At 43.0% G+C, this 24,330-nt stretch overlaps 1 protein-coding gene and 1 long non-coding RNA gene across 7 annotated transcripts in view; both read right to left on the bottom strand.

Moving 5' to 3' along the window:
• Gigyf2 (GRB10 interacting GYF protein 2) overlaps positions 1-7,879 on the bottom strand; it is a 137,306-nt gene extending 129,427 nt beyond the window's left edge. For 5 of the 6 annotated variants that reach the window (XM_085697113.2, XM_087905132.1, XM_085697125.2 and 2 more), the window contains exons 1-2: positions 7,764-7,879; positions 809-872 (exon numbers count right to left, since the gene is read on the bottom strand). The gene's annotated coding sequence lies outside the window, so the exon portion shown is untranslated. The remainder of the gene's footprint in view (positions 1-808; positions 873-7,763) is intronic. The other variant, XM_087905129.1, reaches the window with a different exon arrangement.
• Positions 7,880-14,603: 6,724 nt separating this feature from the next.
• LOC125396896 (uncharacterized) lies at positions 14,604-19,499 on the bottom strand. Its single transcript, XR_015004284.1, has 4 exons — positions 19,361-19,499; positions 18,060-18,123; positions 17,004-17,219; positions 14,604-15,196 (listed from the first exon to the last, which is right to left on the bottom strand). It is a non-coding gene; the product is annotated as an uncharacterized LOC125396896 (long non-coding RNA).
• Positions 19,500-24,330: the final 4,831 nt, after the last annotated feature.

Genomic DNA, 24,330 nt, shown 5'->3' with positions numbered 1-24,330 from the left:
GGCCTTGTTCTCCAAAAAGAGATGCATATAGGTTACATCTTCAGGACATCTAAGTTAAAACTAAAAAGCAAGAAAAACAAAAATTGTTCTAAAATGCTAGGACAGAAAAATGTCTAGAAGTTTCCATTGGACCCTACCCTAGAAGGGCTGCCACTATATACTCTCTGAGATCTACCACTAGTCTTGGAGGCAAACGGAAGACTTTCAGCTCACCATTCTTACCCTTCTAGAGCCCAACCCTTGCCACAACTAAATGAAAACTAAACTAAATGCAATCCATTATTATTTCCTTCACTGGAGCTAGACCCCTAAGCTAATTACCAGTTTGCTGGTGGTACTGGAACTCAAGCTTATCTGTTACCCCAGGAATGAAGCAGTCTCCCAAATGCTTCCCAATCTCTGGTTCAAGTCCCTCATGAAGCAACAACTCTTGGGTTCTTTGAAAATACCTTTACCTCTCGGCACATTTGCCCTCAAAACACTGTTCTTCCTGCTTCTTGTCATCAAAAAAGCATTACAACAGTTTAAAACATAAAGTCACACTGTGACCAATCCAGAAAGGGTACATTATTCTGATTCATAAGGGATCTGAACAGTACCAGAAATGTCTTCTATCTGTAACCTTAGAAGAAATATTGGGACAAAAAAAACCTGAAACCTAAAAGCAAAAGTCAACTCCACTTGGGGCTATGGATAAAGGTCAGTGGTAAAACACTTACCTAGCATACACAAGGCCCTGGCTTGAATCCTTAGGGGATAGGGAACTACTGGCAAAAACCCACAACTTAGTGCTTCTCTTCAAACTTACCCCTTCAAAAGTTCTGCTATCTCACTGCAGGAGGTTTCAGAAAATTTTCAGGTCTTTTTTAACACTGCAAATAATAAAAAGTATTCGTGTAAATCATCTAGCAATCTCATTAAACTAAAAATCAAGTTTTTCTCATGAATATATTTTACAGACCGATTAAAAATACTAAAACATCTGGTATGTTTGTGAATCAGACCCCTTGCCCAGCACAGAAACATGTGCCTGGAGTATTAGGGAGGCTGAGAGAAGGAGGATTACTGGAGCACAGGGATTCAAGACTTAAAACAGTATAGCAAGACTGTCTCAGAAAACAAAAACAAAAAGTCAGTCACAAACTAGATTCCATCTAGAAAATCTCACAAGTTCTACAGAGCAATGAAAACTACAAATCTTTAAAAAAAAGTTTTAAGTAGTTTTAGTGACAACGACCATTTGGGGACTCAAGGGAAGTGACTAACTTGGGGTTTCCACTAAGAACCGCTTTACAGTCAGAAGTACTGACCTGTACAGCACATCTGATGGAAGGAAAGGAAAACATCAGCAGCTGCACAACAATGTGACTCCTGTGCAAAGAATCTGAGTCCCCAAGATCTGCCTGTCACCATAAAGTCCAAGAAGTAAAGCCTTCAATGTGTCTTCAGCTGCTAAACCACAACCTGCTGGTTTTTGAGACAGGGTCTCAACTACATAGTCCTAGCAAATTCATAGATATCCACCTACCTCTCTCTGCCTCCCAAGTGCTGGTATTAAAGGCATCTATCACTATGGCCTGGCCTATGGCCTAATTTTCAGGGTGTGCTGAGACAGAACCTTAAAATCCACAAGTGGCTTTGTAGTTATAAAAAGTGTTCTGAAGTACAACAACTTCAAGCAGTTTCTTAGCTAAGGTCAAATGACGAGAACACTGTCAAAAGATCGGGTATGGTGGCACATACCTGTAATCCCAACACTGAGAAGGCAGAGAGGCAAGAGGATCATGGCACTGAAGCTTGCCTGGACTACACAGCAAGAGCTTGTCTCAAAGGGTTAGAGAGATGGCTCAGTGGTTAAGAGCACTGGCTGCTTTTCCAGAGGACACAGGTTCCATTCCCTGCATCCACGCGGCAGCTCAAAACCATCTCCAATATTCTCTTCTGGCCTCTGCAATCACCAAGAATGCACATGGTATACAGAAATATATGCAAGTCAAACACCTTACACATAAAATTTTTTTAAAAAGTCATTTTTTAATTAAGTTGACAATTTTAATAGTTATAAGAAAACAACTTGAGAAAGCCCACTCCACTTTTAATTCTGCAAAAGTAGACATGTTACAATGTCCTCAAGTTCATCCAACAAGTCTTAGATTTCTATATTTAAGATTCATTCTTTACTCTATTTATTTATCTATTTATTATTTATAACGTGGGAAGGTTGCTGATAAGGCCAGAAGAAGAATGCCAGAACTGGGGCTGGCAGTTGTGAGCCTCTAGATTTGAGTACTGACTGACCCCTCCCCAGGTCCTCCTGAAGAAGAGCAAGTGCTCTGAGCTGCTGAGCCATTACTTCAGCACCATAAACTGTATTTTTTAAAGAGGGAGGAATAAGGAGTAGAGCTAGATTATACAACAAACTCTCCTACAGACTTAACTCAATATCCAAGGTATCTCCTTAACTCAAGTTAATAAAATACTTTAGTTAACAACAACAAAAATAATAAATTGTGCTCCTTACTATAGAGAGGTAACTTTAAGTGCAGTTTCGTCTTCTTGTTTTTTCAGACAATCTTTCACATAGCCCGGGCTGGCATCCAACTCACCAGGGTAGAGGATGACCTTGAACTCCTGATCCTCTAGCCTCTTCCTCCCAAATGCTAGGATTACTGGACTGTACCACCCAAGTTTGGAGACAAACTTAATTTTGTCCCTTTTCTCATGACCTCACACAAAATTAAAGGCAAAACAACAATGGCATCATTTTATATTTCTATGAAATTAATGTATTTCTCACTTATAAGAACATGACAAAACAAATAATAATCTAGTCAATAATATTAAGTTCTGGGGCTGAAGATATATATAACTAACTCAATGAAGAGTACTTGCTTGGCATGCATGAGGCTCTGGGTTTGATTTCCAGCAATCCATGTGGGGAGGAAGAGTGAGAGCTCAGGCTAGTAATCAATCACTCTGGTGGAGGCAAGAGGATCAAGAGATACAAGGTCAGCGGTGGTGGTGGTGGCGCACACCTTTAATCCCAGCACTCAGAAGGCAGAGGCAGGCCTCTGTGAGTTCGAGGCCAGCCTGGTCTACAGATCAAGTTCCAGGACAGGCTCCATAGCTACAAAGAAACCCTGTCTTGAAACACACACACACACACACACACACACACACACACGCGCGCGCGCGCGCGCACAAGAGAGAGAGAGAGAGAGAGAGAGAGAGAGAGAGAGAAACAGAGACAGAGACAGAGACAGAAAGAGAAATATTCGAGGTCAAGGTCATCCTCAGCTCCGTACTTCAGTTCAAGGCTGGCTTGGTCTACACGACCTCTTGTTTGGGGAGAATGGGGGAGGGGAGACGGGGGAGACTACAAAAACAGTTCAGCGGGTATGGACCTTAAGTCTAATGACCTGGGTCCCAACTTCAGTGGCCTGTATGTTGGAAGAGCCAATGCCACAATTTGTCCTCTGATCCCACAAACTTTTTTTTTTTTTTTTTTTGGTTTTTGAGACAGGATTTCTCTGTGTAACAGCCCTAGCTATCCTGGAACTAGCTCTGTAGAACAGGCTGGCCTTGAAGTCACAGAGATCCACCTCCCAAGTATGGGATTAAAGGCATCTGATTCGCAAATATTTTTAAACAAAAGAAATAAAGTAAACTTACAAAGAAAAAAAATTATATTTTAGAGATACAGTTCCTCAGGGCCTCAGAAATCAATGGTAATTCTGTAACATCACCAGAAAACACTAACAAGAGGGCTACCAGGGAGTAAAAGTCCCTGCTGCCAAGACTGATAACCTGAGTTTAATCCCTGGAACCCACAGAGTGGAAGGAGAACTTCCACAAGTTATCCACCGACCTCCACAGACACTCAATGGTATAGATGCTTTCATATTCATACGCACATACACACACACACACACACATGTAATTTTCAAAAACTGCTAATGCAGGTCAAGGGGAAATTAAAAGGTTCAGATTTATACAAGAATGAACAAGCAGCATTAAGAAAATTCAAACTATTGAAGGAAAATAGGACATTTAACTTGCCTCTAATATATGCAAGCTCAATCTATGAGACTGGTCCAACTACAGAATAAAACAGAAAGTACATTGAATTAAGTAAGTAGGGACTAATGAAGAACTGAAAAAAAAAATAGTGCTTTTTGAAGTGGCACAAACCATAGATCTTTTAGAAAAACCAGGAATAAAATTTATCTTGCTACCTTCCCTTATGAAGGTCAACAAAAAGAAAATACATGTAGAGTATTAAAATGCAGAGTCATTAAGAATGAATAAACTGATATGACATCAGAGATATTATAATTTGGAAATGTCATTTCAAAAATTCACAAGGGAACACAATGTAGATGTAATTAGTTAAAACACCACCTCAGCACTATCATCACTATGTCCTCTGTTGCTGTAAAACACCATTCATTATTCTGACCTTGTAATTCCTATCTTCACTTGACTTTGAGGCAAGTCTACTACAAATTATTTTTCATACAGGCAATTCATCAGCAAAATAAAAGAAAAAAAGGCTTCAAAAGTCAAAATACTAAATTTATCAGGTAAGTTAAAATGAAAGATTATTAAATCTTTTTATTTATGAATATAAATATAAATTATATTTATATTTATAAAAACATAAATCCATTTATGAATATAAAAATAAACTGAAAGGCCCTCAGGAAAAAAACAAATTTCCCCAATCTATTAAGCGTATCAATTTGAGAACTAGTCTGAAAGGGAAAAATAGAAAACACTCAACAGAAGCAAAATCATATAAGGGATACCCATACATAATAGGGGAGCAGGTCCCTGAGCCAATTAAAAACAGGCAGGGCTATACAGAATTACAAGATACTCTTTACTAGTGTGTATCAATTATGGACAATTTAAGCTAATATACTGATTCATTTGATTATATTCCTTAATCACTAGTGTCCAAGGGCAATTCCTCATTTCCCTACACTCATTTCCAAATAGTCTAAAATGTCCAATTCTTTTTTTTTTGGTTTGTTTTGGCAGTACAGAGGACTGAATCTGGTCATCGTGCATGTTAGGCAAGTGGTCTACCATTGAGTTCTTCTGAGTCTTAGTGTCTCACTAAGTTACCAGGTAGTCCCTGAGCTTGTAGTGCTTCTACCTCAATCAAGCTAGGATACCCTTCTCTAAAGGCCATGCCTTTTGAAAAGTATTTCCAGGCAGCCTTAACACCAAAACACAGCTAAAAACTTACTTTTAAAATAATTCATTAGACTTCCCTAAAATATATGAACATTCTGAGTTTTCCAAATGAATGGGAGGGAGGGATCTTGGCTCAAGTCTATAGTATCTGATTTTCTATAGATCTCAGCACTTGGAAGGTTGAGACAGGAGAGTTTGAGGACAGTCTGGGTTACACAGACACACACAAAGTCAGAAGGGAAAACAAGAGACACACACACTCACCTGGGTTACACAGACAGACACAAAGTCACAAAGGAAAGAGTCTCATGCACCTGGGTTTCTCTCTCTCTCTCTCTCTCTCTCTCTCTCTCTCTCTCTCTCTCTCTCTCTCTCATACACGCACACAAAGTCAAAAGGGAAAAAGAAGAGGTATGTAGACACATTGCTCTCAGTTTCTTCCTCACCCTAGTCTCTCCAAACTAGATAGACTCATGCTCTTCCCAGCAAGCCCTTAATAGGTCCTGCCGCCAAGTTATGTCTTTGTCTCAGGGTCTTTGCCTTTTCTGCCTCTTAAACTGAAGCAATCTGCCTTCTACCTATGAGGTGTTTCCTCAAATTTGAGTTTACCTGGAAGTCTCCTCAGGCAACTAAACTTAAAAATTAACCCTGCCCACAACTATTATCCTGTCTCCCTATCTCATTTTTTTCAACATCAATTACTCCTACATTATACAGATGGTCCCTCCCTGCACAGAATTGTTTGACTTACGATTTTCCACACTATGATGTAAAGACAATATGGGCTCAGTGGAAACCATTTCTTCAAATTTTGTTTTCTTCTTGAGTTAGCAATATATGGTACAATACTCCCTGGCATTGCTGGCTAGGAACAGAGAGCCACAAAAATCACAATTTGGTCATACAATCATGAGGGGGGAAATAATCAAGACTCTACATGAGGTTTTGCAGTTAAAATGGGCAGGAGACTGATTGTATTAAATGCCATTTTCAACTCACAAAACTTTCAACTTTTAATAAGTTTAAGGGATGTAGTCAATCATTACATCAGGAAGCATTTGTGTGTATTTTTACTTAAGTATTTAGATGTTTAGAAATTAGCTCCACAGAAACAGAAATTTTTGTCCTCAGCAGACACCACCGTACTTGAAGTTTGTCCAAAAAGGAATAATAATTTTTAAAAAATGAAATAGTACAGTCTCTTCTTTCCCAGCCACCCCAAAGTCTTTTGTCAAGTACCAAAAAAAAAGGTATGGTCTTTTCCTTTCTTAGTAAATCACTAACATTCGTTTATGTTAACTCCTCAATGTTGATATTTTCCAGATACATATCAATTCTAAATGTTTTTTAGTGTCTTCTAATGTGACAATAAAGTATATATCACAGTTTAAGCAAGTAAAAAGCTGCTACACTAGGGAAACATCATTGAGGTCAAAGTATGTGTTCTAATCAAAATGGGCAATTTCTGCCAGTCAGAGTCGCAAAATTAGGATGAAAATAAATGTACAAAAAGGATGATAAATTTTATCATCTAGAAAGTCAATGTTACGAAACAGGAGAAACTACCTAAGACTTTAGTCCCTAAATAAAACTCTGAGCTAAAACTCCTTATAATCCAAGGTATATGGTAGAAAGCCATCAGGGCCTCAAGCCCCTTAATTTCTTTACCTTCCTAATAGAGCCACTAGGTGTGTTAAAGTGCTTTGACTTTCAAGAAAACGGGAGGTGAGGGGAGACAGTGCTGATAACTGCAAAGCAACGTTACTGCTTCCCAAACGCGGTCAAACAACCTGCTTCTTTCCTGCCCTCCCTTCCCTGCTCACTTGACTGACTGATTATTTTCAGCTACAAAACTGAAGTGTTCAAGAGTGCTTCGTGGGAAACTGCTTGCCCATTGCAACCCGGTGTGAACATTCGGGTGCCCGGAGCTGCCCCGGGCTCTACTTTCCCAAGCCTCTCAGTCCCAGGATCAGATCATGACTCCACCTCGCCTGGGGCCTGCTCCAGACCCATCCTCCGGCCGGGGAAGCAGCCTTTGCCAGTCCAGATGCTCGGTGGAGAAGGCAAGGGCGCACCTCCCCGGGGCAGGTGCGGGCAGGAGCGCCGGCAGGAGCAGCTGTCGGCTCGCAGCAGCTGTTAGCCGGGGCACCCCGAGGCTGCGCGGGCGGCCGGCCCCGAGGAGCGGGCAGCGGAAGGCGAGCCCTCCGGCCTGACACTGCCCACCCCGCCTCCCGCCTCCTCGCCACGGCTTCTTCCCCCCACGATGCCACGGGGGCAAAGGCAGGGGGCTGCCCTAGGCCAGAACGCTCCCTGGCCCCGCGGCGGCCCTCGTATTGGAGGAGGCTCCTGCCGACCCCGCACCTGCCCTGTCCACACGTCTGACGCCCCCAGCCGGCCGTAGCCGCTGCCGGGCAGCCTCAAGTGTGTCCATGCGGCCGCTTCGGACCGGAATGGCGGGGGACGCGACGGTGGGCGCCGGGCCACGCAGGCTCGGGGCGCCACAGCAGGGCCTGGGCACGGGATGGCCGCGGGCAGGGGAGACACACCGAGCCACTGGTTACCTGCGGTCCGGGACAGGAGTCTCTCAGAACCCAAGTCAATCCTCAGCCTCAACAACACAAGATGGCCGACACGTCGCCACGCACATCACGTGATCGCGCGCGCCGCCCCGCCCTCCGGCCCGCCTACTTCCCCCTCCTCGCTCCCTCCCTGCACTCCAGCTTCCCACGACAGCTTTCTCTTCCTCAGAGTACCGCCCCTCCGGTCGGGCACGCCCCTTCTCAAGACCCGGATGCAGAGCTGGGAATGGGCGGAGCAGCAGCGGCGCAGGCGCATTCGGGGGCCTTTGATTGAGGTTTCTACCCGCCATAGAGTTGAGCAGGCGTCCCGAGTTGGGTCCCGGCCGGAGGCCCCGTGACTCACTATCCGAGGCAACCAATCCAGGGTCGGTTTGCAATACAGAAATCTCTGCACCACTTAGGAGCTGGTTTTCCAAGCTAGAACTTTTCTATAGCCTTGGTCTAGCATTTTCCTGCCAGTTTGTCCATCATGGAGCAAATGGTGAGGCTGAAATTCAAAACAGTTCCTCTTCTAGTAGAAGGGGGAATTCGTTCTGGAGTGTTGGAATGTGACAGCTGGGAAGGGTTTTAAAGTTCTGACTCTCTCCCACTACATGCGGGCCTACAACCCCTTTTTATACTGCACTCCCTTTTTCGGGCTGCTAGATAATGGATGAGAAACACAGCAATACAGAAGGCAAGAAATCATCCGCTGTCCTGGAACTTGTGTTTAGCTGCACATACTTTACTTCTAGTGACTAAACTTGGTTCAGCTACCATCTCAAATCATCACAATCTTTCTGGCGCCATTAGTCTTTTCGTATCCCTCTACCTCATTTGGAGCTTGGGATCAACCCAGGGCTTTACTCAACCAGTGAACTACATCCTCCAGCCCTTTTATCATGATTCTTCCCACCAACTTTTTCTTTTTTACAAATATTATTAAATTTCTCAAATATTCTTAAATTCTCTATTTCTCCTCCTCTCCTCTCCTCTTCCCCCTCCTCTCCCCCCCTCTCGTTTTTCAAGACAGAGTTTTTCTGGAACTCATTTTGTACACCAGGCTGGCCTCGAACTCACAGAGATCTGACTGCCTCTGCCTCCCAAGGGCTAGAACTAAAGGCATGCATCACCATGCTGGGCTAGCCCTTTATCTCTTAAGAAGTTAATTTTTTAAAGATTTATTTATTTATTTATTATATTGTGTTCTGTGTGCATATATACCTGTACACCAGAAGAGGGCACTAGATCTCATTACAGATAGTTTTGAACCACCATGTGGTTGCTGGGAATTGAACTCAGCACCTGGAAGAACAGTCAGTGCTCTTAACCTCTGAACCATCTCTCCAGGCCCTTTGTCAGGATACTTTATCACAGCAACAGGAAAGGTAATTCAGACAATGGGAAAGGACAAAGGAAAGGGGAAATATGACTAGCAGAGAATAGCTTTCAGCAACACAGCAGTCTGAAAGAGCAAATGGAGTGCCGTATTACTCCCAGCCTCCAGGTAATGCTGACCCTACTGAGCAAGGGTATGGCTCTCAATGAAAGATGGTATTTTTTCCTCTCACTTGGAAAGGGATGGACAGCTGTATCATGTTAGCTTGACGTCATCAGAAGGAGCCAAACTTTTGCAGAGTGCCTGGGCTGTATGTTCCTTCCTAATTTAAAAGCTTACAGAAAGCGAGAACCAAATCTAGGGAGTGATGATGGTGATGGTGTTGGTGATAAAAGCTGACGAAACCCCATGCTTTTATGCACAGTGCATACTACGTTATTCAGCTCTGCATCTTGGCAACATTTACACATGGTAAATGCTCAACAAACGCCTTTAGAACCAAACTGTCCGTTATGTACTCCTTAGGAAGGGCATGTTCCTTTCTTCTTTTAGCCACACTGTCTCTCTGAGGGTCCACCAAAGAGCAACAGCAGACTCATTTCTCAGCCAGTAGACTGATAAGTGTTCTAGTTAGAAAAAATTAGCAGCTTCCACTTCACTGTATCATTCTTAGAAATAAGACATTGGTAATAAAAAATCACTTGCAAATAAATGACAGTGGAGTTAAGGAGTTTAATCCAAAATGGGTGTAATTTGTAATGAACTTGGGCTCAGCGTTTATGACAGTTTATATTTTTCTTTTTCTTTCTCTTTTTTTATTTTCAAGACAGAGTTTCTCTGTGTAACAGCTCTGGCAATCTGGGAATTCACTTTGTAGACCAGGCTGGCCTTGAACTCACTGAGATCCACCTGCCTCTGCCTCCCAAGTGCTGGGATTGAAGGCGTGTGCCACCACCACCCAGCTCTATTTTTCTAAAATGGCCTTGACCAAATCTTCCATTCAACATATTCTTCTAAAACCTTCCCTGATCTTTCTAGAAGCAGAGTCAACTTCCCTTCCTTTGAGTCCCTATATGAACAGGGGATAGAGGAAGTAAGATGACAGACTCCCCAGGGCTAGGTTTTGAGGGGGTAACACAGCTTCATCCTGTTTGCCTAACCCGTCTCTTTTGAAGCAAAGCTATCACTAAGTCCAAGCGTCTTGTGACTACTTGTTATAGTTTCATTTTTGTTTGTGATAAAACACTAATCAGGTAGTGGGGGTGCACACCTTTAATCCCAGCACTGGAGGCAGGTGGATCTCTGAGTTCAAGAACAACCAGGGCTATATAGAGAAACCCTGTTGACGGGGATGTAAATAACTAACCAAAAGCAACTCAGGGATTTGTTTGGCTTACACTTCCAGGTCATAGTCTTTCATTGAAGGAAGTCATGGTAGGAATTTAAGCAGGAACTCAAGACGGAAACTATGGAAAGGGTTGCTTGCTAGGCTCTTCCTAGGCCCATTCTTAGCTAGCATTCTTATACAACCTGGAACTGCCTGCCCAGGAAATTTTGCTGCCTACAGTAGACCAGGCCTTCTACATCAATTAAGAACCCACCAACAGGCCCACAGGCCAATCTAATTTAGGCTCTTCCTCAGTGGGAAAGCCGATCCTCTGAGAATGACTCCAAGCTGTGTCAAACTGACAATGAAGGCTAATTAAAACATGCCTTGAGATTAAACCACAAGAAGCCCATGTGTGTGGCTTCTTCATCAACAGCACCAACTGGAGTCTCAGCCCACAGCCAGACGTCAGAGTGGAAAAAGCCACTAGATGAATCTGGCCCTGCCAGTCAGGTCATCCCAGGGCATCTAAATCCAAGACATCATGAAAGAGAGACAAGCACCTTCATGGCAGTTTGTCTGAATTCCTGATCCATTGACTTCATCAGCATAATAAAATGGACCTTTGAAGCCATTGTGCCTTCATTTGTTCGTAGCAGCAGAATCTGGAGCATCATGATTATGTATTCAATTGTGTCTCCCCAAAAGGTATACTGATATCCTAACCACCAAGTACCTCAGAATGTGACTTTACCAATCTACTGACAGGTCTTCAAAGCTTACTCAAGATAAAATGAGTTAAGTTGGAATGGGCCGTTATCCAATATGGCTGGCACCCTTGTAAAAATGGAGAAATAAAGCCAGGCCTAAAATCTCTGCACTCAGAAGGATGAGGCAGCAGGGTCAGTGTGAGCTGAACGTGAGCTTCTTCTCTTTAAAAACTTACCAAGCTTCAGTATATTGTTATAGTGAAGGAAATGGGCTGATACAGGACTATTAAAGGGCTGACATAGAAAACAAAGGGAAAACTCAAGGAAGATTGTCTAAAGATTGCAAACCAGAGATCTAAGGAAACAGCAGGAGAGGCCATACAGATAACTATGGAAATAAATCCATTTTTACATTTTACAAAAGCATACTTTTACTATAAAACTTCTTGGACATTTAAAATTCTTTTTCAATCTTTGAAAGCCCAAGAAAAGCCGGGCAGTGGTGGCACATGCCTTTAATCCCAGCACTCAGAAGACAAACAGGCAGGCAGAAAGAACTATGTGAGTTTGAGGCCAGCCTGGTCTACAAAAGCTAGTTCTAGGACAGGCTCCAAAGCTACAGAGAAACCCTGTCTCGAAAAAAAAAAAAAAAAAAAAAAAAAAAACAAAATAAAACAAAAACATCCCAAGAAAATTAAGCCATAAAAAAATCTTGACAAGATATGCATTGTTTCACCTCATGTTCCCTGGTGTGGCCCAATAGTATCTATTTCCTCTATTTTTAACATTGTCTTAGTTAGGGTTTTTATTGCTGTAAAAAGACACCATGACCATGGCAGCTCTTATAAAGAAAATATTTAATTGGGGTGTCTCACTTACAGTTTCAGAGGTTCAAGTCATTATCATCATGGCAGGGAGCATGGCAGCATGCGGGCAGACATTGTACTGGCTACATCTTGGTTTGCAGGGGACAGGAAGTTGACTGAAACACAGAAGTATTATGAACATAGGAAACCTTAAAACCTGTTCCCACAGTGACACACTTCCTCCAACAAAGCCACACCTCCTTATAGAGCTATGAGTGCCATAATCCCTATGAGATTACGGGGTCAGTCATATTCAAACTGCCAAAAACATGTTTAGGGGTTCGTGTTTCTGCTATCCCAGAGTTCTCACACACAATTGAAATGTTCCTCTCGTTGTATTTCTGGTCATACATTCCTATCTGTGATTGTTAGTGTTAACTGTTGCCAGAATCTAGAATGGCAGGGGAGATAGGCCTCTACAGATGCCTACAGAGGATTATCTTGATAGGAAGACTGACCTACTGCGGGCAGCACCATTCACTGCCCAGGATTCTGGGCTGTGTAGTGGACAGAGGGAGCTAAGAAGCAGCGTTCATTCATCCCCATCTCCTGATGTGAGCAGCAGCTTCAAGCTGATGCTTTGACTTCCAGCCATGATGGTCTGTGTGTTGAACTGTGAGGAAAACAATTCTCCCTAAAGATATTCGATCCCAAGCAAGAGGAAATGAAACAGACACCATCTCTTTTTTATTTGTGTGTCTATTCAGGAAGGAGATGGAGGAAGGGTCTTTCTGTGTAACCTACACTGGCATGGAGCTCCATAGCCCAATCTGGCCTCCAACTCAAGATCTTTCTACCTCAATCTCCTGAGTGCTAACATTATAAGTGTACATCACTCCTTCCAGACTGTTTTTTTATTTCTGAAAGAAATGTGTTACACTTACTCTGTGTGTGCATGTGTGTGTGCCACAACCCACGTGTGGAGATCAGGAGTTGGTTCTAGGGATAAAGCTCGGGTCATCAGGTTTGGTGGCAATTCATCCACTAAATCATCTCCCTGGTCTTCTTTTTCCCCTTTTGTGGTAAGGTGCAAGGTTGAAACATGGTTTCATGTAGTCTAGGTGTTCTGTAGCTGTTTCCTCCAAGGCTAAAATAGTTAAGGGAAGCTCCTTAAAACAGAACGTAAAAAAGAACTCAAAATAACTTCAGGAAGTCCCTAAAACTGAGCAGTTTCACTAGGTCCCTCCCTCCCAAGAGTAAACACTAAGGACTGTAGAGAGTCGCTCTCAGTCAAGACAAATTTCAAAGAACTCTCAGACCAGACAGGCCTCCTGGAAGAAGCAGAAACTAACTGAGGTCTCTGTACAAGGCTTAGGCAGCTGAGTTCCTAGAAAGAATACTTTCCAACCTGTTGAGCTGCCTGCAGGCTATGTAGTCTGTTTCAGGTCCCCAGCATCCAAGAGATGTCATCTGTGCTGGCGTAGGCCATTATCCCAGCCATCGGGATACGAACAGAGTCCCTGATAAACCTAGAAGAGAAAGAGGAATGGAGGGGACAAGAGACACAAGAAAACGAGAGCAAGGCAGGATTTCTGATTAAGCCGCAAATTTTATTATTCCTCAGAAGCTGTTATATAGCAAACAGGTAAAGGGGAGGGGAAGGGATGGTGTAGGGTCTGCTGGAATTCAGGTTTGGAGACATCCCTAGTTGATAAGGAAACACTGAGGGTCTATGACTGTTCACTGACAAAGGAAATGCTAATTGTTTCTGGAGCCTGCAGGTCTCACTAGACTAATTTCCTAGGTCCGGGATAGGTGGATATTTTACTTGTGAACTTAAGATGGCTGTAAACAAAATACAGATCGTCTTTGCTTCCAGCATGTCTGCCTTTTTTAAGTGTTAGAATGAGGCGTGTTAAAGGTCATCTTGGTAGATGAGTGGGCATTAACCAGTGGGGAGAAACAGAGGCCTGATCCTCCTAAGTTTAATTGGTGGGGGAAATTTTTTTTTCCAACTTGGTAGAAGAAATTTCTTTTCAAAATTACAAATTTCTTTTTGGGGAGGAGAGGGTCTAGGTTTTTATATCAATACCTCTGGACATCAACCTCTATGCAATCAGGCATGTTCCTCAGGAGACCCAGAGATGGAATGTGTGGTCTTCTCCCTGCAGTGCTTTGCCTCGCACCCCTTTGGCTGGTGCTCATGTCTGTTGTGGACAGACACGCATATCTCTGGGTTCTATGTGGCTCCAAGAGGAGACTCGCTCTCAAGGGGCTTCTTCTGGCCTTCGATCAGCCAGATCAAGCTGGTAATAATGGACCTGAATGGGCTTGGATGCTAGAGAGTCCACCTGTTGGTGAACAAACTTAGTAAGCATATTAAGGGCCTACGGTTCAAAAGCCATCAATAATAAAAATCCTAAAAGGGGTTCCAAAAGGGAAAGTAAGAGGGTGGTGACCCAGGGGGAGGTGGAGAACCAGGTTTTGAACCTCCCCTCCTCTTGCTCTCTCTGCTTTCTTCTACGCTCTAATCCTTCTCTGACCTTAGCCATGCTATCTCTGACTATCCCGGTGTGATCAGTATAAAAACAACATTTTTCTTTAGGGCAGCGCAAAGGGATCAAAACCTAAAATTCTTAACATATGCATTAAACCCAAACATTTTACAGGGTGTGTCAAACTTTTTCCAACATCTATCAGCAGTTACAAATACCATTAGGTCAATTCCAGTAACAGTACAGTGACAGACATTGCTGTTATCAAACACCAGTTCCAGTCTCTGAGCAACAGTCAAACCCCCAGTCTGCCCCCTTCTTAAGTGAAGAGGTGTTAATATTTTAATCAAAATGAGTTCTGTGTCCCAAAGATTAAAACAGTCAGATATTTAGTCTGCATCTCGGAAGCAAACAGGATTCAAACCGCAGAAAATTGTAGTCACAGCGGGGCCTCTGGGTCTGTGTCCCAAGTCTGGAAGCAGCTCAGCATCGGGGCAGGTGGCCTTGCTGGGTGAGGTGAGCAGAATTCAGCTACCTGAAGCACATCTTGGCAATTATCTCAGCGGGGTCTCTTTGTGCAGACTCTCTGGAGGCAGAATGGCCGTGCAGTGTAGAGTGGCTTAGCAGGTCCTGCTGTCAGGCCCTCCTCTCTGTGGGGGCAGGGAAGACTGGATCAAGGATTTCTCTCCAATTGTTTCTGGAACTCCTTTATGGGGTGTTTGCAGATACGATGTAATCAGGTCCAGATTTATTTTCTTTCTGTGAAAAAAGTACAAACATATCCTCAACCCCAAATATATATAGGTCAGGTCTTTTTATAATTCATTGCAAGGGATTTTTTAACCTTGCTGTAGTAAAGGTCACCTTGGTGCCATCATGTCAGATCTGTTTGTATCAGATTTGTCTGCAACTTTTATCCTCCAAGTTGTTTTCAAGGAATCCATGGTACGCTTCACAATTTTTTTTTATTATTAACCATATATGCAATTCTTCCATTGGAAGAGCCTTGTGTAAAATTTAGCATAACATCCTTGAAGGGATTTTTAGCTATAACATTAGCAAAATATAGTTGTATGAATTGTGGCAGTGATCATCTGGGAAAAGATTATTATTTTGGCCCTTGAATTGAGTAAACACAATTATCCAACAATTACTATTTAAAAATTCTTAATTAATCTATTGCTTAGTATAAGAAATATTGATCGTAGTCAATATTCTCTCAGACCATCTCCAGATTTCATCCTGCTCTTTTGTACCAGATAGGCTACTGCTCTAAATTAAGAGTTTAATATCTTAACTGGCAAAACTGGGAAGGTGTAGCCATAAAAAGCATTTTGTTTTTTCATAAAACTGCTGTAGAATAAGTTTTGTACTTAATACACACACTAGCCATAGCTGAATCATAATTAATATACTGTACTTGTTGATTATTGTATATTTTACCTGTTGATCTATACTTTACCTGCTTGAGTACCTGTCTGGCAGCTTCTATAAGCTCTCTATTGGATATTGGCTTATTGTTCCCTTTAAGAATTTTACCTAGTGGCTCAATATCTCTCATAAGAATATTATAACTAGGGCTTTAACCATTGTATATCTAATTAGAAGTTTGTAAAGTATCTTCCTCTTAAGTTGCAAGTCTGTCTAGCTGATAGGAAAATGGAAAAAGAAAGCATATTTAACTAGGGATGCTGGACTCATTAGACATTAACATGTAGAAGAATGAAAATAGATCCACATCCATCTCCAAGTATAGAACTCAAGTCTAAATGAATCAAAGGCTTCAACATAGAAAATTACATTGAACCTCACAGAAGAAAAATTAGAAGTACACTTTGGCACATCTCAAACACAGCCTCAGTGGCACAAACATTGGGAGAAACAATTAATAAATGAGACCTCTTGAACTGAGAAGTAAAGTAAAGATCTTTACTTATCATAAATCCACTCTAAAAACCTATGAAGAACTCAGGAAATTAGTCATCAAAAAAAAAAAACCAATAAAAATGTATGTTATAGACCTAAACTGAAAACTCTCAACAGATGAACTTAAAATGACTGAAATGAAACTTAAAAAATGTTTAAACATAACATCCTTAAGCCATTAGAGAAATGCAAATTAAAACTCTGAGGTTTTATCTTATCTCTGTAAAAATGACTAAGATTAAAAATACTGTTAACAACTTATGCTTAAGAGAATATGGGGTAAAGAGAAAACTCTACTGCCGGGAGTACAAACTGGCACGGCCGCTTTCGGCAATTTCTCAAAATTAAGCAAATATCTACCTTAAAACTCAGCAATACCCCTTTTGAGCCTAAGTAACCATCTTGGAGTAATTTCTGCTCCTGTAAGTAACCCCAATAAAACCCATTGTATCTGTATTGTAGTGGGAGCCCTGACTGAGGTGAATAGACATGTATGTGTTGTGTTTGCTCAGTAAAACTCTGTCACACCAGATAAGACAGGCTAGTGTGATGGCTAGTTTTATGTCAACTTGACACAAGGTAAAGTTATCTGGAAAGAAGGAGTTATTTTTAGTATTTTTTATTACATTTATTTACTCACTGTGTATGCTGAGGGAGGAGGTTCATGCCATGATGCATGTGGCGATCAGAGGATACCTTCCAAACTGGTTCTCTCCAGAAGCAAGAAACTTAATCGAGAACATGCCTCCGTAAGATTGGCCTATATAGCCTAGTCTTCGGGCATTTTTCTTGATTGATGGTTGATGGAAACAGCCCCAGCCCATTGTAGATGGTGCCAAACCTGGGCAAGGTGGTCCTGAGGTGTACAAGAAAACAAACTGAACGCACTAAAAGAAACAAGTCAGTAAGCATTGTTCCTCCATGGACTCTGCATCAAACACTGGCCTTGAACTTGAAGCTATCCTCCTGCCACTGAATGTCATGAGCCAACATGCCCAGTACCAGATCCGGGTCATTATTACTAAGAACACCAGCAGCTGGTGGGAGAGGTAGCTCAGCAAGTAGAGTGATTTCCTGCCATACACAAAGCTCTGGATTGGATCCCCAACACTGCAGAAACAAACCATGATGTCACAAGTCTCTAATCCTAGCCTTCAAGATGTGGAGGCAGGAGAATTAGAAGTCAAAAGTCATCCTTGGCTACATGTCAATCTCAAGGCCAACCTGAAATACAAAGACTCTATTATGAAAAATAAAGATAGCAGCAATGGTAGTCGGAATTATTATAGTATGAAAGCAATATCTACTTACAGAGTTACAATTCTTTTAAAATTCAAAACCTAAACGGGGGCTGGAGAGTTGGCTCAGAGGCTAAAAGCATGGGCTACTCTTCCAGAGGACCCAGGCTCAATTACCAGCACCCACATGACAGCTCATAACTGTCTGTAACTCTTGTTCTAGGGGTTCTGGCACCCTCACATAAACATACACACACATAAAATAAAAATAAATGAATCTCAAAAAAAAAAATAAAGGGAAAAAAACTGGATACATCTTTTCACCCCGGCGTATAGCACCATGACTCCTTCCCTCAGTTTCATGTGTACCAATTCTGCGTATATGAACAAGGACAATGGACCCCTGTGTCTTCAGCACTACTCCATTCTGGGGATACAATAGCTACTCCAAAACCCACCTGGTTGCCGCTCTTGTGAAACGTATGGTCTTCTTGGACAGAGACAGTGTTTTATGTCTCCCATCTAAAACAGACAAGCAAAATACGCAACATTACTAGGCCTGTTGCTGTACCCCTAACTTTTTCCCAAGAAACAACATGTCTTTTTGGTTTCAGTGTGTCGATTGTGTGATCCACCTGTAGACAGACTGCCTGAGTGCAGTCAAGGGTTTTATTGTTAGAAAGAATACTAGGCTGGGGAGGAGCTGGAGATGGGTAACAGGGGAGTGGACAAGATCAATACATTGTATACACGCATGACCCTCTCTAAGAATAAATTAAAAAATAATATATCTTTTTAAAGAAGGGAAGACTACTGTGGATGTTCTCTTAAATGCATTTCCTTCTCTACTTTTACCTTTTACCTACAGGAAATATTCCAAGGTCCAAAGTCATGAAGAAAGGTGGGAGCAGCCATGGATATTCTTATCATAGCTCCAGGAAGGCTGGGGCAGGAAGACTGTGAGTTCCCAGCCAGCCTTTGTTACCCAGTGAGACCCTGTCAAAAAACAAACACAAAAAAACCAGGGATGCCTCTGCAGTGAACACCCGCCACTCTCGAGGGACTTCCGCACCTGGAATACTTTCCCATGCTTGAGGTAAGTAAGAATGTCGGTGTGAAGCAGCACCTGGCAGCACCTGCTTCCCTTTAGAAAAGAAAAACCTAGATGCTATCCCTCAACCCCAATTCGTTTGGCACATGACTGAGTTTAACCCCAGAGTTTGAAGCCAGAGGAAATGACCCGAAGAAGCATAACACCACAGAGTTCTGAGCGGCTAGGACAGTGGCGCTATCCTTGGCCATTTCCCAGGGTGTGTTCTTGGCCTGCGTCCCAGTTGCCTGGCCTCATGCCCATTTTCTTAGCTTGATACCCACTCTGTCCCTCTGCTAGTCATTCTGGGAGCTCATCGGTGCCTTCTCAATCGATTCCTTTCCTGTTTCAATCAGATTCTGTTACTGGTGATTAAGAACTCTGACTGATTCTATAATGGTTAGCTCCGAGATGACTCCTGCCGATTCTTCTCAGTAAAGCTAACCTATGTAATCAGTGGGATACTGGGGAAATGACAGTGTGCTTTCTGAAGCGACAACTTAAAAGGCCGCAATGACTTACACTGTACTCTCTTGAAGCAGTTGTGCTGGGTTGAAATCCACCCCAGCCTGTGTTCTTTCTAACAATAAAACCCTTGACCGCACCCAGGCAGTCTGTCCACAGGTGGCTTACACATCAACACAAACCGACACTGAGAGCCAAAGGCACCTTTTTCCTTGGGGAAAGGCCAGAGGTGCAGCAAGTGCTTCGCCACATTGGGAAGACGCTCAAGATGCCCAGTGATGTTTCCGTGGCAGGCGACTGAGGCCTTCTGCCAACAGCCGGCACCAACCTTTAAACCACAGGCGTGAGTCACATTAGAAACAGATTCTGCAGCCCTGGTGGAGCCTCAGATGACGGCACTGCACATGGCCGCCACACGAGAGCCCTTGAGTCAGACTCGCCCAATTAAACGGCTTCTGAATCCCTCGCCCTCAAATATTCAGGGAGCTGATAAATGTTAATTAGTATTTTAAGCCTTTAAGTCATCAGATGGTTTGTTAATGCAGAAATAAGTAATACAGGTAGAGATTTTAATGTTGAAAATTATCCACCAAAAAGACAACAGCAAACCTGGAGAGCTGGCTCATCGTTGAGGAGTGATGCTCTTCCAGAGGACCTGAGTTTAGTTCCCATCACCCATGTTGGAAGACTCAAAACCACGTGTTATCTCCAAAGGATCTGACACCCTCTTCTGGATTCTGTAGATACCTGCACTCACAAACATACACATGATTTTAAAATAGTAAAAATAGAGACAGAGGCAGGTAGATCTCTGGATATTTGGTTTACATGGTGAGTTCCAGGACAACCAAGACTCCATAGAGAAACCCTGTCTTAAAATAATAATAATACAAAAATAAAAATAAATCTTTAAAAAAGACAATAGCTGGGGGCTGGAGAGATGGCTCAGCGGTTAAGAGCATTGCCTGCTCTTCCAGAGGTCCTGAGTTCAATTCCCAGTAACCACATGGTGGCTCACAACCATCTGTAATGAGGTCTGGTGCCCTCTTCAGGCCTGCACATAGACAGAATATTGTATACATGATAAATAAATAAATATTAAAAAAAAAGACAATAGCTGATGATTACTCACTGGTAACCCCAGTTTTTGGTAGACCGAAGCAGGAAAGATCATGAGTTCCAGGCCAGTCTGGGCTATACAAGGAGACTCTATCCCAAACAGGAGAGCAAAGGAGACAATAGCAATGTGCCCTCTCATTGGCAACACACAGTAAAACTGACTGGTCCCTGAAAGAAGATGAGAAACTGACCCTTAATAAACTCCTGTCATCTGTTGTGCTAGCTCACATCTGTAATCTCAGCACTTAGGAGACTGAGATAGGAGGATTCCCATGATTGTTCAAGGACAGAATGGATTATAATATATGACTCTATCTCATTAGACAGGTGGATGAATAGATGGATGGATGGATGGGTAGGAAAGATAGATAGATAGATAGATAGATAGATAGATAGATAGATAGATAGATAGATAGATGATGGATGGATGGATGGATGGAAATAGCCATCTTCACCAGCTACCTCCATCATGGAACCCTAAGCTGGTCCCCTAGCACCCCTCAACCCCTCAACTACTGTTCTTCTATAATCAGGCCAGTTTGCAGGGAATCTAGCCTAGTACACAGGTGGAGACATCTACATGAGACCCTGTGATAGGAGGTCCTTGGGTCACAGAGAACACAGCCTTCTGAATATTTTTCTCCAGGGACCCATGAATTTGTTCTCCTAAGAGGGCTATGATAAAAATAGTATTAAGAATAGTCAGAATAGCTTCCCCCTCACTCTGGAAGTCCTATCTGGCCCCATGGTTCCTCTAACCCACACTCCATCATGCTAGGCTGATGGTCTCCTTTGAGAGCCATCAACAGAGTGAACTGATGTCAACACCGTACTCGTGAACTTGTCTAACAAAGCTCATTGGCTTCGGGTATTTCCTTGTTATAACAATAGGTAATTAGAAGTTCTCTGACATCAGTGATGAGGATCCCACCTTGTGTATCTCCATCTATTCAACAAACTTGGCATCTCTTTGTGAAATTTACATACAAGTCTGTGAGTTACTTGTTAAGCCTATAGCAGCAGACAGGGCAGACTTCCTGCCCTCCCAAAGGTTCATAGTCCTCAGCCAACTTGATGGCTCAGCAAAGCAAGGTGCTTGCTACCAAGCTCAACAACTTGAGTTCAATCTCAGGGATCGGCATGGTGAAAAGAAAGAACTGACTCTAATGTGTTGTCTTCTGATCTCTCTCTCTCTCTCTCTCTCTCTCTCTCTCTCTCTCACACACACACACACACACACACACACACCACAAAATAAATAGTAAACAAATGTGTGTTTTAGAAAGTCATGGTACTAACAGGATGGTTGGGAAGGAGAGTGAGAAATCCTGAAGAATGCCCAAGTGCCTAAAGATTACAACAGAGAAAAGCCTCGAGGTAAAAAAGGAATCCTAAGGTGTTCCTTGCCCTCCCAGGAGCAACAAGAAGGCTTCTGGAAGATCCTCCGAGCTGAGCCAACAAGGAGAAGTAGCTCACTAGTGGGAGGGAGGAGGGAGTGCAAATGAGCAGCAGAAACAGCTTGTCCAAGGCTGGAGGTGTGCTGTCTCCCACGAACAGCTCACAGCTTCACAGTTCTGGGCCTTCCAAAGGGGAGGGAGGAGGGCAGAACACAAGTGAGCAGGGTCAACGCTGGAAGCCCTGGAGATGCTAGGAACAGATTGCACTTCAGAGACTATTCCAGCTCAACAGTGGACAATCCTGCAATAGGAGAGTAGAAAAACCAGTCAGGTCACTGCAGAGCCCCAGGGAAGGACCAGGAAAGGAAGGGCTGGGTTTTGGCCTTGGTCCTGGAGTTTGAAGATGGAGCCTGGGAACCAGAGGTTACAGCTAGGAAGGGAGCAGCTTCTGTAGGACATGGAGCATGGACCAAAAGGACACAAAGACGTCATACCCCCCGCTTTCTGTGGTCACCTAGCCCAATGTCTGTCATCTTTTGTCCTAAGAACTCTTGTGGGACATTTTGTATCCCTTGAGAGTTTTAGCTCTAACTTTGGCCTGTTAGTAGAGAAAGCTTTTTGGTTTGTTTTTTTTTTTTCCTGTTACCTGTTTGGCTTTTTCTTTTTCTTTCTTTCTTGGTTGGTTGTTTGGCTGTTCGGTTGGCTTGGTTTTTTGAGATGGTGTCTTATGTAGCCCCGATGCCTCAAACTGACTGTCTTAGGGTTCCTATTGTGATAAAATGCCATGATCAAAACCAACCTGGGGACAAAAGGGTTTATTTCAGCTCACGGGTCCAGTCACTGTGCAATGTGGAGGAAAGTCATGGCAGGAACTCAAGGGAAGAGCTGAAGCAGAAGTTATCAAAAATGGCTGCCTACTGGCTTGTTCCCACATAGTTTGCCTAGCCTGCTTTCTTAAACACCTCAGAACCAACTGCCCAGGGGTGGGTGGCACCGTCCACAATGATCTGGGCCCTCCCACATCGATCACAAATTAAGAAAATGCTCCACAGGCTTGCTCAGGTAAATGCTATGGAGGCATTTTTCTCAATTAAGGTTTTTCTCTTCCGCCAGGCAGTGGTGGCGCACGTTTTTAATCTCAGCACTTGGGAGGCAGAGGCAGGCGGATCTCTGTGGATTTGAGGCCAGCCTGGTCTACATAGTGAATTCCAGGACAGCCAGAACTGTTTCACAGGAAACTCTGTCCAAAAAAAAAAGAAGAAAAAAAAATTTCCTCTTCCCAGTTATGTCCAGGAGAACTTTGGGAGTGGAGTTGGTTCTCTCCTTAAATCATGTAGGACCCGGGGATCAAACTCAGGTCATCAGGTTTGGCAGCGAGCACCTTTATCTGCTGAGTCTTTTCATCAGCCCTAATTTTTTTTTAAAGTGTGGGTGTGGGTATGGACATTCACGTCCCAAAGCATGCATGTAGAATCCAGAGGACCTGGGACTGGAGAGATGGCTCAGTGTTAAAAGCACTGGTTGTTCTTCCAGAGGACCTGATTTCAATTCCCAGCACCCATGTGGCAGCTTAAAACTGTATCTCCAGTTCCAGGGGATCTGACACATTTACACCAATGCTCATGAAATAAATTAAAATAATTTTAAAAAATGAACCAAGGGGATAACCTGAAGGAGTTGCTTCCCTCCCTCTACAGTGTGGGGCTGGGTATCGAACTCAAGCCTTCAGGCTTGGTAGTGAGCACCTGTATGTGGTGGACCATCTTGTTGCTCATCAATAGGGTATTTTAAAGAGAAGTTTAGGTTTACAGAGAAATTGAGAAAAAAAATTCAGGACCTTATATACCTCTTCAACTCTGGCCCTGACTACCCATCATTTTATTTAATTAATTAATTTATTTATTTAAAAATTAATTTATTATGCATGCAATATTCTGCCTGCATGTGTACCTGCACCCCAGAAGAGGGCACCAGATCTCATTATAGATGGTTGTGAGTCACCATGTGACTGCTGGAAATTGAATTTAGAACCTCTGGAAGAAGAATTGATGCTCTTAACCGCCAAGCCATCCCTCCTGCCCCCTACCCATCATTTTATTAGTGTGAAATATTTGTTAAATTTGACATGCCAAGGTACAATGTACTAGGAATTAAAGCCAGGCCCTAGTAAGAGTTTCAAGGGATCTACAAGCAGAACAAATCTAACTACAGATTTTACCAGCCACTGAAAGCCCTCTCACTGGTTCCGGGAAGAGGAGAGCAGGTGACAGTGTTAGAATGATGTCATCAGCGGGGACCCACTTAGGTCCTACTTTTGCTTTTGTCGTTTGACTTCTTAAAATAAGGTCTCATGAGCTCAGCCTGGCCTCAGACTTACTCTATAGCCAAGCATGACCATCACCTTCAATTCTGTATCTATCTCCCGAGTACTGGAGTTACAGGAATGCACTGCCATGACTGGTTGTATGTGGTGCTTGGACTGAACTCAGGGCTTCATGCATGCTAGGCAAGTACTCCACCCATTGAGCTACCTCCATCCCCAGCCCATCCTACTTCTATTCCTACTCATATATATATATATGAGTATATATGACCAGGCTGGCCTCACACTCACAGAGATCCGCCTGCCTCTGCCTCCCAAGTGCTGGGATTAAAGGT

Source organism: Myodes glareolus, chromosome 1, assembly GCF_982192425.1.
Source record: "Myodes glareolus chromosome 1, mMyoGla1.1, whole genome shotgun sequence".
Lineage (NCBI taxonomy): Eukaryota > Metazoa > Chordata > Mammalia > Rodentia > Cricetidae > Myodes > Myodes glareolus.
The sequence above is the reverse complement of the archived record's forward strand: the minus strand, read 5'-3'. Positions and strand labels throughout refer to the sequence as shown.